Source organism: Arvicanthis niloticus, chromosome 22 (genome assembly GCF_011762505.2).
Source record: "Arvicanthis niloticus isolate mArvNil1 chromosome 22, mArvNil1.pat.X, whole genome shotgun sequence".
In the NCBI taxonomy this organism is placed as follows: Eukaryota; Metazoa; Chordata; class Mammalia; order Rodentia; family Muridae; genus Arvicanthis; species Arvicanthis niloticus.
In genome coordinates this window covers 8,786,340-8,805,320 of record NC_133429.1, presented here as the reverse complement: position 1 = coordinate 8,805,320, position 18,981 = coordinate 8,786,340, and the positions used below count along the sequence as shown (strand labels likewise).

Below are 18,981 nucleotides of genomic sequence, written 5' to 3'. Positions count from 1 at the left end.
ATGCCAGCACCTATCAAGTCAGACTTCATACCAGCATTTCCAGAGAAGTGTTTTCAGAAACAGGCAGTCTTATACCATAGCCTTGAAGTCCTTCTGTGTTGTATGCTTTTCTCATCTCTATCACAAGGTGTATGACAGAAGCCCTTAAAGGAGGAAGGATTTCTTTTGCTTCATACTTTCAGAATAGTCAGTATTGTGTCAGAGAAGACATAGTGGTTAAAGCACCTGGCCTGTGGTGATAGGAACCAAAAGCACATGTGATTGATTATCTCTGACTTGTTTAGGAAGCAGAAGGCTCAAGCTGGCATCAGAGCCAGGTTATAACTCAAAGCCTATCCTCCAAGATACCTGTTTTCTCCAGGTAGGCTATGCTCCTCAATATTTTACCACCTACCATACTAGTATTATTATGGGGTCCCCTTGTATTCAACATAATTTAAACAGCAAGTTAATGCAGAAAAGAAATGTTTATTGCAATAAGTCACTACAGACATGCAGAACAGACTCTGAAGAGGAACTGTAGCCCTGAGTCAGAATGCTATAGAAGTCTTAAGCAAAAAATAACAACATCTGTAATCATCTGTGCCAAGTTAACACTTACATTTTCCACCAATCAGAACATTACTGGAAACATTTCATTGTGGTACACTTATCCTGGTCTCATTGGTTGGTTTGCTCAACTGCAGTAGAGTGATTTGCCCAGCATTCGTGTGTCAACTTGCCCACCAAGATGACACTCACCTAGGAAGGTCTTGGGAAGCTAAACCTTTACCTCTATTCAGAATGGGGCTTTTATTCAAAGTGGCTTCAGTTTGGTTCCTCTTTACAGAATCACCAACTGGAGACTAAATGTTCAAATACATGGGCCTATAAACAACTTCCCATGTTCAAAGCATAACCCTCTGATCTAAAGCCCTCCAGGGAAACCCAAGCATGAGATTTTCATTTGATTCTCATTATTCTAATTAAGTTTATACACTAGTCAAGATCTAACTTCTACCACTTAATCACATCTCAGCTGTCCACCCACTCCCTTCTCTCCCCCTCTCTCCTCTCTCTTCTCTCCTGAGAAAATGATTCTTTCCACAAACTAGTCAATTAGAGATTTCTTTTCATTTTTGTGGAAAATTCTACCTGGTACATACTGAGGAAGGTCCCCTATCCTCCTTTTAAGTGTTTCTTGGTTGCTTCTTTAAAAAATAATACATCAAACCATAACAGAGCCTTGCTGTGTATACAGCCTCCTTCAGAAAAACCAAGTATTTTATTCTCATAATTCTTCTAGAGGATCTTGAGATGCACTTTTGAAAACATAAGGGATTAATGAGTGGTGAATTCAAAGTGCACCGAGGCATACAGAGGAACAAGTTCTTAGACCATAGTAAGAAATGGTTCCCATCACAATTTGGGAAAAAAATAAATCCTTTGTTTGATTTAATTGGGTATTGTCTTGTGTCAAACAACTCATACAATAGATGTTCAGGTGTTATGCCCACGTCTAAGAATTCTTAGAAGAGCTTAAAGAACTGCAGAACCCGATATAGAGAAACAAATGAGTCTTTATTAGAACCAGGCTCCGGTCAAAAACCATTCTCACTGAGCAGGGTAGGAATTCAACCCTGCATCTATGGGCTAGGAGTTTTATACATAAGAGATTCTCAGACTTTAGGGTTAAGTGACAGGAGAGGGTACAAGGGAAGTCGTCCTTCAAACACAAACCCATTTGTTCAGGCAGCTGGGTGGAACCCCACAACTGGAGAAGGGGAGCCCTTCTGATCTTTATGCTGCTATCAGGAACCAGTGTTGTTACAAACTGGCCACAACTGTCTGGGAACACTTAATTGCCCTCCTCTCATGGCCCAAAGTATGGGGCTTATCTCTCCAAGGATATTTGGTCTTCATTTTTCCCAAGGACAAAGGCCATCTGCACTGGGAAGTGCTTAGCCATCTATCAGAGAGAGTGCCAGCCTCGGTGACAGGAGGGCTCAGAGTCGTTGCTGTTTATCTGTCCCCATGCCAGCATTTGTCTCTCCCTGGAGAGGGGTTCATTAGGGAGTAGCACTATAAGAATGGGTATAGCAATATTTCTGTGCCAGGCCATACCTCCTCTGAAAAGATGGGTGCCAGTAAGGGGGGTACGGGGGTGAAAGGGAGGCTCTACAAGCAAGGAGAAAAGCACAGAGTCAAGGGAAAGCTATAGGAGTGGCAAGGAAAGCAGAGAGGCTGGATGCCCTGCCTCTTCACAGGAAAGATGTTTTGTGATCAAATTACATTGGAAGACCCTGAGATACTTGAATTTATACAGTTTATGTGATGTTGAATTTGTCAGAAATGATGTGGTACACATTGCAAATGTCCAAAGTGGGAGAGGAAGGGTTAGCACTCAACACTTTCTTTTACTTATTTAACTGTGAACTTCTCCTCAAGGATCAGGGTAGTCTTAAAGAGATAATCTTCACATTGAATGAAGCATGATAGCTAAATGCTTTATACATCTCTTTACCAATGGGCAGAGAGCTGAGGCATAGAAAATGTCAACAAAACTTTAAGTGAGGGCTGTAAGGTACAAGGGATGGGACCTCGACTAAAATTAAACCCAGGTTATTCTTGAGGACTTCATATATACGCAACTTCACTCCACCACTCACAACAAAAGGCTTCTAGATCCTGAGTAATCTTCCAAAGTCTGGTTCTGATTCAACCCACCGAGCCCTCTTTCTACATTGGTAGACAACTAACAAAATCTCTTCCTCTGAGATCTTGATTACTTCACTCACCTCCAGATGCAGGTACTGTTCTGGTTGTCTGACAACCCAGTGATGGTGTCTGCTGATTCCCAGAAGAACAATGAATTAATTGAAATATTTACTCTGGCCACAGGGCAGCACCCCCAGCCAGTGACACAAACTATATAATTCATAACGGGGCCTATCACAAATATGCTTTCATCACTCTGCTGTAAAAGCAGCCCAACATTTGAAGGGAATTAAAGGGACTCTCATCTTGGAAGAGGTAAAAATTCTTTGTGTAATGTGGGAGAACTCTGGCCAGTCCTGCCTGTCCAGCAAGAGGCAATACTACTATGAAACTCACCGAGATGTGTTTTCATAAAACCACTTAAGGGATATCTTAGGGATATCCTAAGGGAATTGCCATTCCCTTAACTTGGCTGCCATTCAGTGCATATCTCATGTTCTAAATTACATGATGTACTGCTTTTTTATGTCCTATGCCTCCTCATGTTCACTGCTATAGAACTAGCAGAGCTGAAGTCCAGCAGATAAGGAAAACTTTATAAAAATAAGAGCAATTGTTTTCAATAATGTGAGTGAGTTTCGGTCTTGGCTGTGTCAGTTACACAGTTTGAGTGAGTTGGTTTCTCTGAGCTTTGGTTTCTCCATCTCAAGGAACCATTAAAAGAACTAAGTAAAATTATACAGACTAATCACAGGGGATGGGGTCCTAGTCCGTATGACCTATAGGTTGTTGTTACTGGTTTTTGTAATAACAATCACCAACTAATTGGAAAAGGCTGGTGTTCAAACCTAGGTCTCTGGTCACACCAAGTCAATGTTTTACCATGAGCTTGCTTCTCTTTGGAAAAAAGAAGCCACTGGAACATCCTTTTATCATCAATATTTATAAGATGGTATTGAGGATGGAATAATTGAGATATAATTGAGAAGGATGGAAATTACAACTAAATTTTACATTGCATTTCACAGCCAAGCAGTGCTTTCTAATATCCAGATAATATCCAGATGAAAATTGTTAATAAAGGAAAATATCTATTTCGGGAAATTAGATGTCAGACTCTGTTCTCCGAAGGGCTTGAGATTCAGAAGAAGAAACTCCACCTATGAAGCTGATCGGAAAGGTGACTGTGACAGATGCTAGACTAAAGCCTCATAAAGTGTTCAGAAGAACCAGCGACCTGAACATTCTTCAAGTTTGCTCTACACAACACGAAAGACAAGAAACAACAATGTCTCTTGAGTCTGACAAGGAGATCCCAGTATGTGGCACATGACAGGATATCAGGGAGAGAGTGTTAGTGCCCATGATAAGTGACAAGTTAGAGATGTCCTGCTCCAGGGCTTCTTCCCACCAACACATGCACACACACACACACACACACACACACACACACACACACACACACATACACACACACACACACACACACACACACACACACACACACACACACACACACACACACACACTACAGTGGCTGGTAATCCATCTCAGGGAAATCTTAAGGAATTGTATATATGGGCAGAAAACCCCTCATTTTGTTGAGAAGCCATGGAGAATCCAGGAAGATAACCAAGATAGCAGAAGCCTCTCAACCTACTGTTCCTTCTATATTGCACCATGTTTAAAGCATTTTCAGGTTCCTGTTTGTGAATACCTCATTGTTATATTTAATTAAGAGAAATCCAAGAATTTGAAGCTTTGATTACATGAATTACAGTTTAATTATATCAATAATGTTGACATAATCTCATAATAACTTCAGTGTAATGACTAAAGTTAAAGGCTTTTGAAACCTACCTATGCAAATACACACAAAGTAAGCTCCTCCTTGATACCCTTGAAGATAACCATTTGTAGCACATTCCTTTCCTTTTTTAAAAAGTTACCATGTACATTGCAAGATGATCCAATTCTTATTAGTACATATGAATGGTCTACATACTTTTAAGTCTGTATAGTATTTCACATGCATGGACATGTCATTAGTTACTCATCAAGTCTGTGGATCATGGATAGAGATAGTTGAAAGCAATGCTACAAGATAAGGTTTTACCTCAGGCACACATACCTCAGCACATCATGGAACCTGTCACATAAGGAAATTCCTAGAGATAAAGTAGACGGATCATAAGATGCAAGCATTTCCTAGGATGCCATGGGCTCAAATTGGTCTTGATGCCTGCTAATCTCTTGGGGGGTTCTCCTGCCAAATGTGTCCTTACCAAAGAGAAAAATGAGAGAAAATATTTTCTCGATTAAATAATGCCACATGTCCTAAAACAGATGGGTATTGAAAATCATGCCAGAAGTGCCATGAGCTTGTGTTCAAAGAAAAGAATGTGAATGGTGCCCATAGTCCTAACCCAAAACATAAGCCCTGTATTCCTGCAACAGGATCTGGGAGCTCCCATGAGTGTAACCCTCCTTTGATAAAAGTCCAGGACTAAAGGTTGCTGTGGAGTGGAAATGCCCAGTTGCAGAGGAGAAACAGAAAGCACAATCACAGAGGCAGAATGCTAGTCTGAACTGACAAGGGAAGAATCACAGAATGTCAAAAACAGGCTCATCATCAGAGGTGGGATACAGGCAGGCAGTGGGTCTCTGAGAGGGAGGGACTATACACTACAGGGGTTTGATCCAGAGTATAACTGACAGAGGGCATGATAGTTAGGGATGTAGAATGATGTGCTTATGAGTCTGGTCATTTACTCCAAAGTTGTATGATCTTACATAGTGCACATACATCTTTAGGGCTCTTCTCCCAAAATCTGAGATATGGGAATAAGGAGCAGGGTCACCACTCAAGGGAGCTGAGAAAATCTGATGATCAGATGGCTACAGAATGCTTAACATGTGTGTGGTACTTAGAAATTTTCCATGGCCTCTGCTGTGATGTGAATAATTGTTCCCTGTTGCCATTATGCTAGGGAAGCTTTACCTTCAGGGAATACCAAGGTTATTTCCTCGTTTCTATGAGGTTCAAAGAAGAAAGAGAAAACTGAAAGAGAGAGATGAGGAAGGGAGAGAGAGGGAAGAGGAGAACGCATATGTTGCTATTGACAACGTGAAGATAGGCTCAATACCTTGTATTGACAACGTGAAGATAGGCTCAATACCTTGTACTATCCCTTGTGCCATTCAACCTCAGAACCCAGATCAGGAAATCACATTGTCTGAGGTTTTGAATGACAAGGTATATGACACTGGTCTCGTTTTCACATATTCATATTATCTTTGTGTGTGTGTGTGTGTGTGTGTGTGTGTGTGTGTGTGTGTGTGTGAGAGAGAGAGAGAAAGAGAGAGAGAGAGAGAGAGAGAGAGAGCCCATGTGCGTAAGGCTATGTGCCTGCAGTTACCTGCAGAGGTCAGAAAAGGGCATTGGACTCCCTGGACATGAAGGTACAGACAATTGTGAGCCAACTGACATGGCTGTTGGGAATGAAACTTGGGTCCTCTGAAAGAACAAAGAACACTTTTAACCACTGAGCCATATGTCCAGTCACATGTTTGCTAATTCTTATTTGGAGAAATCAAGGCATTGGTAATTTAAATGAAGAACGTTGTATGTGTATATGTGTAAAGTATTCATCCTGTGCCAGACTCAGTGTTAAGAGTTTATGTATTTTACAGGTCTTATCCTAACTATCTAGGATATAGATATTATTAGTGCCCCTGTTGTGTGGCTGCGGTGTGCCTAAGCTTTCCCAAAGTTGCATAGCTGCAAAATATCAGGAAAAAAATTCCATGAAGATGGTATGGTTTCAGTGCTGCCCTCATGTCATCGCACCTTTGTCTCTCTGTGAAGGTGAGGAAGAAATACTCACTTTCACAGATGCTGCCCTTTCCTCTGGTAACTGTGCTCAGTTGAAATGATTGAGACCCCTGTGGAGATCCTCATAAGCAGACTCATGTATAAGTGGGCTTTAGGATGGAAGGCAAAGACATATGGGCAAGGTAGTCTCTTTGCTGGGTCCATGTGCCAAACCTGGGAAACTCAATGTGTGAGCAGAAAGCCAGAATAGTTTCAACAGAACAAAAAGTACATCTAGGGTTCTGACACAAGTCTAGTTCTAATTAAAACACACCTAAGACTAAGAACCTGCTTCTGCCGGGCATTTCCATTTTAAGAGTCACAATTCTGGACTGGGTTGGGTGACTGTCCTAGTGCCTTCTCTGTTGCTATGGTAAAATGTCTTGGCAAAAAGAAACTTGGGAGAGAAAGGGTTTGTTTTAACTAACAATTCTAGGTTAAAGTCCATCATTGTGCAAAGTCTCTAGCAGCAAGGGCTTGAGGCAGTTAGTCATCTTTCATCCACAATCAAGAACAGATAAAAAAAAAAGTGTGTGTGTGTGTGTGTGTGTGTGTGTGTGTGTGTGTGCTGAGTTGCTTGTTTGTTTGTGCTCAGCTCAACCTCTCTACTAGTGTAATTCAGTCCCCCTTGACGAGGGAATGTTGCTACACTCTGTGGGATGGACTTACCTATACAATTTAATTAAAACAATGCCCTTAAGTCATGTTTACAGGCAAAACTAATGTAGTCAATCCCTCATTGACACGCACTTCTTGGATGATTCCGGGTTGTGGCCAGTTGACAAGACTAACTACACATCACAATGGCATTATTTTACAGGTTAAGGATCTAAAGCCTGGAGAAGTGATAAATGTTGGCCGAAGACCTCACAAAGAGACAGCATGCCATGGATATGGACTCCCTTGCTCAGGGATTATGAACATTGTTTACATAATACTCATTATGATAGAGTGAATGAGAACGGCTCCTGTAGCCTCAAATGTTTGAATACTCACTTACGTATTGGTGGGACTATATGGGAAGGAGGAGGTGGTGTGGTCTTGTTTGAGGCAGTATTATCCCTAGGGATGGCCTTTGAAAAGATCATACCATTCCCAGTTAACTCTTCCTGTCTTCCAATTGTAGATAAATTTAAGCCTTCAGCTACTGCTCCAGCACCGTCTCTAACTGCCTTCCTGCTGTCACGCTCCCCGCCATGATGGTCTGGACTCTAATCCTATGGAGCTGTAAACCCCAATAATTCTTCCTTCTGAAAGTTGCCTTGGTCCAGTTGTCTCTTCACAGCAACTGAAAAGTGACTCATTCTGATACAATATCTACCTGCCGATATCCCAGCCCCACGCCTGTCAGGTTTTTCTGTTTAGATGAAATGAACTGAGGAATCCATGTATCTTGCATTTTAAACTGGAAGGAGGTTGGAATGTGCAGCCAACCACGGGAATGAATCCCTGTTAAAGTGTTTTCATCTCCTGACTCACAGGCTTGGGCCCTCCCCTATTTACCTTGCTGGAGATGCTTCTGGCTGAGACCTGGAGAGAAATTTACTAGACCTTGAGAGTGACATGAGCATCTGAAACGCCCATGCACCCTTAATGACAGAGCAACACCCACTGGCATCTGCCTCCTTTGAGGGAGATTGCAAGAAGTCAGAAACTTATTTTACTGGTTGACATGGCAATTCTTCGCAGCGTCAGCAGAAATACTTCACAATGCACACAAGGAGGCAGGAAGCTCTCGCAAGTCTTCAGCTCAGAATCTCTCTCAGTCCAAGATTCAAGCATAGTATCTCAGTGCCTTGACTGTGAAATTCAAGAAAAGAAACATGCACTCTGAGAATCTTTGTTATACCCTCATCTTACTGGGGCTCAGAGGTGAAACAAATTGTAACGACTTCTCCAGTTGGAAAATGCCTGTAATAGATGGAATCGAAAAGTTCTAACACCAGTGCGCATCCGTGAATGAGCTCCTGGTTTCTTTATCCCACCCAACTGCTCCCATCCAACTTTATCCCATCCAAAGCTCCTTGTTTCTTTATCCCTCCAACTGCTAAAGCAGCACTAATCCCTCAGAGTCCTGATCATGTTGGTTCCCAGCCTCATTCTTTTCCAAGCGTAGCAATTTGACCCTTTAATTACATATGACTGTGTGGGCACACACACTGTGTGCATGTTATGGACTACAGGTGCAGTTCATAGGATAACCTTGGGTGCTGGTCCATCTTCTCCTTCTACCTTGTTTGAGCAAGTTCTCTTTGGTTTGTACTGCTGCACATAGGCTACTTTCTGGAGCTTCTCCGTCTCACTACCTCTCATCTTTCCTTTGAAACCCTGGGATTGCAGGTGTGCTCCTGAACCTGAAATTTTACATGAGTTCTGAGGATACAGATCCAAGTCCTCATGCTTGCACAGTAAGTTCTCTATTCACTGAACCATCTCAACATCCAATAGTTTATCTTTAATCATGCAGGGCTTTTAAAGAAATATTGAAAAATAAAACCTTTCAATCATCTTAGAAATCTTGCGATGTATAGACAACATAGCAATTCTACCTTTGCTGACATACAGAGCCAAGCTATAACCCAGTAAATCCTGAGTTGTTGTGAGTTAGAACCCAGGCTCCAGCCACATTTCTGTCAATTACAAAACGTCCATATAAAATGCGAGATACTTGCAAGCTGTGAAGCTTAGAGTAGAGAATTTGTTTCTAAAATAGTCTGTAATTTAAAGAGCTAGCTCACTTTTTTAGACCTGCTAAGAACAGTATATCTGAGTTCTTTTCAAATATAAATATCTTCAAATGCTACTACCACCATCGTCTTTGGGGTGTGAATATTTTTATGAAGTGGTGAAGGAATGTGTACACCTGATACCATGTAGGCATTAGCCTATAGGCAAATCCCTGTTCTAAACTGTTCAGTTGCTGTTGTATGAGGCAATCTTTCCTCCCTGGATCCATCGATGTCTTGGTACAAAGCAACAGAAATGATTGGGTGATAAATGCAAGAAAGTGGATGCAAGCAGAGATGGAGATTCACAAGGAAAAACGTTAGGGTGAAGTACCGAGGCGGTCAGAAGGATGAACCTTGAGAAACAGGCAGAAACCATGGGAGAACTGGGTCTGTCCATCATGATTCAGGACTACATGGTTCAGACTCTAGAATGCTGCAGCCATCACTCGGAGCAGCCTCCTGTCCAATCTCTATCCTTCTTTTGTTACCATTGGTTGAGCTAGCATTCTGTCCTGAGGATTGGAGGTAAAGGGCAGATGGGACAAAATGTGGAGGATTCTGTCCTGGGGAATAGCCAGGCTTTTACGCACTGAAAATTAACCCCCAAGAAGATGTAGAGGTACAGGGACTGGAGATATGGTTCCGTGGTTAAGCTCTTGCAGAGGGCCTGACTTCAGTTCTAAGCACCCAAGTGTGGAGATTTACTATGGGCTGTAACCACAGCTCCAGGGAGCTCCCCTCCTCTGGTCTCTGCAGGAACCTCTACGCATGTTCTCAAACCTACATATACATAATTAAAACTAAGTAAACCTCTTTTTTAAAAATATATGGAAGTAAATCACAGTGGCATTTTCTAGAAAGCAATCTTTTAGCTGGTGCTAATTTTGCTGCTGACAAAGGTTGAGAAGCAGTGACTTGGCTTCTTCTACATCACACAGGACCAAAGCCAGTGATTTATGAAATCATCTGTTGTTTCTCCAAATTTAAACAACCTTTCAGGTGAGAACAGAAGGATCAAAGGTATTGCTTCTTCTGAGGGTGATTACTGTTTGCAGGCCCCTTTCATCATTCGAGTTTAGTGCATAAAAACAGAAATGCTAGGTGGTACCGACCTCCAGGGCATGATGGAAGAATATCATTGATGCAAACGCTTGGTGATGTATACTGAACACCACACCTTGACATTTCAGTGAAAACCACCACTTTCCCCTGCATCTAATCTGCACCTTTTTTTATTTATAGTGCAATTAAGCATGAGTGCTTGTGCAGTAATTTACCTGGCTTCTCATCTAAGCCTCTGCCCCACTTCTTCCTTCCTTAGAAACGTAAGGGTCTTTAGAACTGCCTGTCCTAGTGAGAAGTTCCCTTCCACTTTTCTCAAGTATTTTTTTCTATACATTCTGAACACCAGTAGTGTTTTTAAAAATAACTATATTTATAGGTCTAGATATTTCAGTTAGGGGTATATGTGGTGGCACGTGCCTTTTAAGTCAGCCCTCAGAAGACAGAGGCAGGCGGATCTCTATGAGTTTGAGGCCAGCCTGGTCTATACAGCAAGTCCTTGGCCAGTCAGTGCTACATAGAGAAACCCTGTCTCTAAAAATCAAACAAAATACTGGAGGACAGAGGGAGATGTGCTTTGACCTTCTCTGGGACCCTGCGGCATAGAAACGACACAAGAGACAGAGACCTGCCAAATGTCCTCTCAGTCTATGCTGGTTAAGCTTTTGAATTGCCTTGTTTTCCAATAATTCTCATCTCACAAATCTCCTCTGTAGAGAGTCCTGTCGTAGTTGTAACATTCCTTTTGTGTTCTCACTACACATCCCTCTTAGCTTACAGCAAGTTGACATTATCTTTTGTGTGTGTACTTGTATGTAACCAACTACCGATTCATCTCCCCATCAGGGTAAGAGCTTAGCTCCTCGTTGCTCCTTGTGCTGGTACTCCTGTGATGTTTGCTGACAGCTGGCTCACTGGTCTCTCAGAAGCTCCTACTAAGGCCCAGGGAAGTCAGATGACTTTCTCCAAGCTGGCTTCCTAGGATACTGAACTGCATTATTCATACCCCTTGAGGGGCATCTCGTCCCTCCTGGGATGAAGAAAGATCGCCCATTTTGCCACTTGAGGCCAGCAATACTAAAGCTTGTTTGCTCTAGCAACTTTCCCTACCTGGCTGGAGAGGGAAAGCTTAGAGGTTGAGGAGGAGGGGCTGGAGGGGCGGGCCTGGATGCAGGGCCCTTGCTGCCCCAGCCAATGGGCTCTCCAGCGTAAGGAGACCAATCTGACCAGCGGAGGCGCTCGTGTACTGTGCGGGGCAGAGGCAGAGCGCCGGGTCGGCCCCGTTTCCACAGATCCTGTAATTGGCCGCGCCAGTCCGAGGTACACACAGGCCACCGTAGCTGGCACTGTCGGTAAGCCAAGGCAAAGTCGACTAGGTGGGTTTTCTGACCATAGGGAATACCCACCCCGAATCCGAGCTGTTGGAGAATCCTTGGGCGGTGCTACTTCCCCATAAGCTCCCTCTCTTTTGTTACCGGAATGTTGATGCTGCATGTTGGAGGGATGCAGGTGCTCTGTGGGCCCTGAGTGCCACCCTCCGGTCCCAGGCTGCTGCTGCCGGGCCCTGGCTCTAGACCCTGCAGAGCCCCGGAACGCTGGGGCTCGCAAAGCTATGACTTCTGAGGTATTTAACCCAACATCCAGACCTGTCCCGGGGAATAGCTTCCTCTTGGAAGCTCAGACCACAGAAGGTACTGGTGCTCTGCACTGGATCCCAGCACCTGCTTAACGCAGGTCCCTTAGGACCTGTTGCCTTGGGTCTGGGGCTCAGATCTGTTGCGCAGTCTTTGATTTCCAGCTAGTCTGATGCAAAGGAAGAAACCTTGGAGGGTTTTCCTGGCCAGACTAGGAACAGGGACTAATACTGATAGAGCATCTTATTACTTATTCATAACTTACTTGGCCGTGTGTCAGACACTATGCTCAGCTCTAGTGGCCTACAAGGAATCTCAGGAGTTTCTGGGGCCTAACAGGGATGATAGGATAGGAGGGATTGCAGTGTGGTGTAGTGCAAACAGCAAGAGCTGAGTAGGTCGTGATGCAGCCTGGAAGACACGCAGAGACCAGAGAGTTTGCCAGCCTGAACCCTGTGGAGGCAGAGGCATCAGGGACAGAAAGAATTTCAGGTAGATTTTCTTATATGTAGATGAAAGAAGTGAAGACATCAGAATCTCAGCTAATCAAACAGCAGATTACGCAGTAGGACCAGGACTTTCAGATGGGACATAAACTTCTGGGTACAAGGGGCTAGCCAAAATGTGCATAAGTCTAGAGATGCTTGCATCCTTACAAGTTTATCCTAGGATGAAGGAAGCTGGGAAAGAATTCCAGTTGGTCTCACGGCCGTTCTGCTGGTTCTGTGGACAGTGATGGAGGCTGGTGTCTTCAAGCTAGTAAGCTGCAATAAACTGGTTTTCAGGCAACCCAGCTGCAAAGACTCTGGCCCCTTAAGGCTGACTATCTGACCAGGGCTCTGTAACCCTAGCTTCTGGGCATGAATTCAGGCAGGGAGATGCTGCCATGTGATGCTAGCTTCTGAACTTCTGCATCATTGTATTGGCAGCTGTGACCTCTATCTTGTCATCAGGGATAGCCCTTGGGGAGTTGCATAGAGCACCTGTGCTCACTTTCTGATGCCTGGTCCCTGTGTGAGAATGTCTGCCTTACCTGAGCTTACCTTTCTATGTCCCAGGGCCCAGTGGCTACTGTTGGAGTTACCATATAGAGACTGGTATAGCAGCAATAAAAAAGGCTCCTGGGAAGTGAAATCAGAAAGCCACTTCAACTATTTGCCTTAAAGATATCATCAGCCTTTTGATCTCTGTCTCTCTGTTCTCTCTCTCTCTCTCTCTCTCTCTCTCTCTCTCTCTCTCTCTCTCTTTCTGTGTGTGTGTGTGTGTGTGTGTGTGTGTGTGTGTGTGTGTGTAGATTATTGTGCCTAGCTGTCATAAGCAAGTTTCCTTATTTAAAAGGTCAGTAATGCTAAGCTAGTTACCTTTAAATTGTTAATTTGACTTAACCTAGAATTACCAAGGTATAACATCTCAGTGAGGAATTGACTGTCTAGATCAGATTGGCCTGTAATTATATCTGTCAGACATTGCCTTTATATGTAAGTCTATTCATGGGAAGACCTAGCTCATGGTGAGCAGTGCTCTTCTCTGATGGTATAAGCCCTGGATGGTGTAAGTATGGAAGAAGTGAGCTGAACAATAGACACAAGTTCATTCTTTCTCTACCTTGCTTGTGGCTATGACTAACTCCCACAAGATCCTGCCACCTTGACATAACCCCCCAAATATGGGCTATAGCCTGAACTTGTGAATTAAAATAAATACCTTTCTTACCTAAGTTGCTTTATGATGTTTTATCACAGCAGCTGGAATGAACACAGAACTGGTGCTAAGATTCCTGTGTAGAAGAGTCCTTGAGAAGTTGCCTTACTGTTCACGTGTATACACAATAGGGGTAGTAGGACCAGGCACAGGTTGACACTGGTCCATGGTAGAGGGGAAAAGCAGATTCAAGCCATCCTCTGAGACTTCTAAAAGCCACACTGACCAGCCAGTAAGTACAGAGTGCTCCCAAGGGGAGGGGTGCGACTTAAGGTGTCCCTTCAGCCAAACAGTTTCTAAATAAGGACACAAACATGAGCTATAAGCACTCAATACTCCTGGCTGCTGGACATTAAGGTGTAACATGCATCTTGGTCTTGTGGGGAGGACATGGATGCTTTTCCACAGCATCGATTCTCTGTGTCACTGGATGGCTTTGGGAAGAAACTGAGAATGGTTTGAACTAGTCACTTAGAAAGTTTCCCTGGATTTTGAATTTCTTTACTGCCTCTGAAAGTAAATGGTGAGCTTGAGTATTTCTTAGCATGAGACACCTTTACTTATAACCCCAGTGACTGGCGACTCCTATTGAGTGCTTGCTGGGTGTGTGCCCTCTCCTAGTTGTCCCACAACATGCAGAGTTTTTATCCATTTTTATTAAATAAAACACTTTTATTCTCAGTTTGTAGTCATCTCAGGGTTTCTCAAGCCTAACAGAGTCCCTACTGAAATAGGAGTGACAGCATCTGTCACAGCACGTCACTTGTTACACTTCAGGAGATGCTCTTATTGATGAGTCACTCATTAAATCAACCACTTACTAATCCAATCAGTATGTTTGGAGGACTGTCCCAGGCAGGGAGATACAGGCCTGTCTGCTAAGAGAGGGAGAGCGGTGAGCATTGCATACTTTAAAAGAAAATATTAAAGGATGGATGGACCATTGCTTTGTACGGCATATAGGAGAGAAAAGGGTTTTGTTTCCCCCCCCCTGAGTGATTCTTTTTGTCCTGCAGTTCAGTGCAGCCTCCTTGGAAAGAACTGTCCTGCTGGAAGACGCCGCCTTCCTTCCTTTTCCTGCTCCCTTTACAGCACTTTTTAATTTTTCCAGTTGTTGATCTTCCTCACTACAGCACAGGCTCCATGCAGTCCAAGGCTGCTTTATCCCCAGTGCCCAGCAGTGCTAAGCACCTCCTTCTTCATTACATGTATGTGTGGGTAGATGGGGTAAGGAGACTGAACACAGAGATTCAGCCGTGCTAGCCATATCACCTACCCCAAGCTATGCCCCTATCCCAGGACTTATATCTTGAAGAATGAAATGGTGGATTTGTTTCACAGGATTATCAGGGAATCTATCTCTCTCTCTCTCTCTCATCCTTCCTCTTACCTCGTGTGTGTGTGTGTGTGTGTGTGTGTGTGTGTGTTGTTACGTGTTGTTATTGATTCATGTTGATACATAATACTCAGCAAAGCTAAGATCAGGAAGCAGAAAGAATAGCTTGCCTGTGGACCACCACGAGGCAGAGGAATACAGCTCACTGTAGTGGAAACATCACTCAAGGTTTACTTCAAGCCAGTTGAGATGCATTGGAAGTTGCTTGGCCTTCGACGCATCCTGAGTACAGATTTTACTGAAAGCATAATGAAGCTAGTGAAGTATTTTAACCTAAGTAATGACCTGATGCAAAATAGCATTATATGTTAGTTGATTATTTTTGCCTTGCCTCTAAGAGGCAAGAAAGAGGCAAAGGTACAATAGTTAAATAGATGGATGATCTAGCTTAAGTTTTCAAAGTATCCCACATGTATACTCAAATGTGTCGTGTATCTACAAGGAGCATGCATTTGATGTGGTTCTGTAGTCTAGCAGATAATCCTGGGCTGGCATATAGAAAACAGTTGTCAGCTCTCAGATGTGAATCATGAAACAGGTGAATTCTTGTGACAAAAATATGGAGGTTTGTTCTTGGTTTCTTTGTCTGAAAAAAGGACCACAGTGCCTTCTATATAGGGTAGTCACAAGCATCATATTAATAAACGGCGCAGCATCTTAATTAACCTCTCACCTCGATCAAGATGACCAAGATCAGACAGGTAACTCATGTGGGTCCCAGGCTTCCAGCCCTCTGCCTATCTCATGCCAGCATGATGATGCCATTTACAACTTCAACACAAGCCTCTCCCTCTGGCCCCATTCTCCCTGTCAGCCGTGACTGACACATAGCAGTCACTGTTCCGGACATGTGTGTGTGGAAAGGGCAGACACGGCTTTAATTGCATGAAACTGATCCAGTAAACAAGCAAGCACAGCTCCCAGATACAGCCACCTGAGAAGTACAGAGCAGGGGCTCCTCTCCCAGGTTTATAGGTAGGAGGTAGACTCCTAGAGAACATGATAGTGGGGCTGAGGTTTGCAGGAAGTACAGATGGAATGAACTTGGGTGAGACAAGGATTTCTAGAACAGCTGGCTGCTCTCAATATACCTTTATAAGAATTCACTTTCCATTCCTCTGTCCTTCTCTGACTCTGGTATTCCTTGCTCATCAACTATATCAATATTTTCTGGAATCTTGCAGACCGTGCAAGACAAATGCAAAATGCAAATCCAATGGCCTGGTTTATCTTTAACTTCATGCTGGACATCGTGTTTGAGGCCTTTAATCCCTTCAGTCATGCTGGAGGGAGGTGGATCTCTGTGAGTTCCAGGCCAGCCTGATCTACATAGCAAGTTCTAGGACAGCCACAGCTAATATAGTGATAACTGATTTTTTTTTTTTTTTTAGAAAAGTGGGAACTTCACAGGGAATTAAGATAGGTTAAAACAGCTTGATCTTCAAAGTGAACCCCAGCTCTTGGGCAAATTACTTAGGTCCTCTTTTGTCCAATGCAAATGACTGACCTCAGAACCTTGTTCAGGATAGGCTGCTACCCTACCATGGAGCAATTCTGTAGAACACTTTTTAACTCTTACCTTGAGACATGATCTCACTCTGTTCTTAAGGTTGGTCTTGAACTTACTCTGTAGTTCAAGCTAGCCTTGAACAAGCCATCCTTCTTCCCTGGCTTCCTAAGGAGCTGGAATGGCAGACCTATGCCAGGAGGCCTGGGTAAACCTTATTTGTGAAAGAGAAGCCCACTGTTTCAGAGTAGGACATGAATGAGAAGAACCACTAAGTGTTGACTGTATTATATAAGCTTAGGAAAAAGTTGTCACTGCCTTTGGCAAGCAAGGGTGCTGAATACACTGGCTTCCCTGTTTTTTATACTGTTAAAATAGTATAGTACACTGGCTTCCCTGTTTTTTATACTGTTAAAATAGTATGTGCCCTCTAAAGGTTGTGGTATGGATAATTAGAAGTGTATCACTTTAAACTACATGCTTAGCATGCTCTTCATAGGAATCAGATTTTTAAAAAAAGTTGAGGAAACACTGGTATAAAGCAAATCCTTTTTAGTTTGTTAAGTAGGAAAGGGTTAAGTATCTAGAAATACGATGTTGCCTTTTAGGAATTATTAACCAATGAGGGAGCTCGCTGGTGATGTAATGCCTGGGGCGGGCACTCCATTGGTTAAGTGTATTGTTTCTCTGGCTTCAGGAGAAGCAGAGCTGGAACAGAGGGGTTAATCATTATTCTCTCTCTCTCTCTCTCTCTCTCTCTCTCTCTCTCTCTCTCTCTCTCTCTCTCTCTCTCTCTCATATTCCTTCTCCTCAGTGTGAAGAAACAGCAGAGCTCAGCGCACTGTTGGCATTTGCTTTCCAATCAAAGCCATACTTGCCTCCTGCTTCCTCCCAAGTAAAGCACGTGTTCCAGTAGTACTACAGAGGACGATTTAGGAGGGGGTGGGAAGGGTGGGAGGAGGAGGAAGAGGAGGAGTTCTTCAGATGAAAGAAAGCCACTTTACAGGGCTGTAGCCTCTCCATGCCACCTGAGAAGGGCACATGCCCCCAGTGAATTGTTTAACAGCCACCTGCTTCTGAGCACTGTTCAACCTGGAGGGATCCTCAGAACTAGGAGGTGAGCCCAAGGATCTGGAAGAGGGAGTGGGTCTGGGAGGTGAAGGGAAAGCTTCTGGGTAGAGGGAAGCAGCAGCCCTAGGCTGGGGTCAGGGACCAACTCCTGCCCGTGTCTGCCACTGGCCTCCAGTGTGATCTCAGGAAGGCAGGTCTCCCTTTCTGGGTCTGTTTTCTAAAGTGCACATGGTTCTGGCAGGTGCTGGCAGGCACTGCGCTCAGAAGGAGCTGGGAAAAGACTTGTCCTTGGTGTAGCGATCTATCAAATGTTCCCTAAAGATAAAGGCTTTGCTTTGGGAATCAAGCCAGGATGGGATCTGATGTGCCAAGGATCCAGCTATAAAGCTATCCCTTCCTTGTATTGTCTGTGCTCCCTTCTTAGTGCTCCACCCCAGCAGACTATGGAGTAGAATTTCTCCAGGAATAGCTGAATGCTCTCAGAGAGTTTATTTTGTTTGCCAGGAACCCTCAGGTCACTGACCCCTGAGTTACTAACGGGTCTGAATGAATCTGGAGCGTTCTCCGGCTGTTCAGGCTAGGTTGTCAGAGGGTAGAGAATGCCTCTATTCATTTTATTCTGTAGATAACACAGTTTTGATGGTTTTCTTGTCTGTGTGTAATGAGTTATAGGTTGTTCAATTGTTGCTGAAGCCAGAAACCCCTCCCTATCTTTCCTGAAAGGCTTGTAGTGCATGCTTGTCTGCTTCAGTGGGTACACTAAAAGGAGCATAGGTGGACATACATGTGGGGAGCATCTGGGAACTGCTGCTTGCTAAAAACTCTGACTTTCACCTCATCAGAACTTCAAGACATTCTTGTATCTCATTCTTGTATCTCATACACACACTATGACATGATCTCCCTGGTACACCCCTAACCCCAAGCAGAAATCAAAAGTTCAGCTACTCCTCAGAATATGGACACATAGGACAGGGTTTTCAAATTTCTATAAGGAGAGTGGAGCCTACAAAGGGTCCTCTGTGTGTCTTGTGTAGCCCTTGGTGTCTGCCATCCTGCTTCTAGGCCAGGCTTTGTTGATGAAGAACTGGCATGTCCTTGAGCTGTCACCAATTTTTTTTTCTGAGTCTCAGTCCTTTTGTTTTCCCATCATAGATGTTGAAAGGGTCACGAGGAATGGATTTTTACAACCCTTCCAGATCCAGGTGTATGTGCCTTAGAGAAAAGTGAGCTTCAGCGTGAGTGGGTGGGTTGGGGTTGATGGGTACACAATGTTTCAATGAATGGGCATGCCACCTGCGTTCCCTGGG

At 43.7% G+C, this 18,981-nt stretch overlaps 1 protein-coding gene across 4 annotated transcripts in view; it reads left to right on the top strand.

The window, feature by feature from the left end:
- Positions 1-11,508: 11,508 nt before the first annotated feature.
- Syn3 (synapsin III) overlaps positions 11,509-18,981 on the top strand; it is a 426,170-nt gene continuing 418,697 nt past the window's right edge. The window contains exons 1-2 of one of the 4 annotated variants that reach the window (XM_076919819.1): positions 11,509-11,714; positions 17,415-17,717. The gene's annotated coding sequence lies outside the window, so the exon portion shown is untranslated. Of the gene's footprint in view, positions 11,739-17,414; positions 17,718-18,981 lie in introns of all 4 variants that reach the window. The other 3 variants (XM_076919816.1, XM_076919818.1, XM_076919817.1) reach the window with 3 other exon arrangements.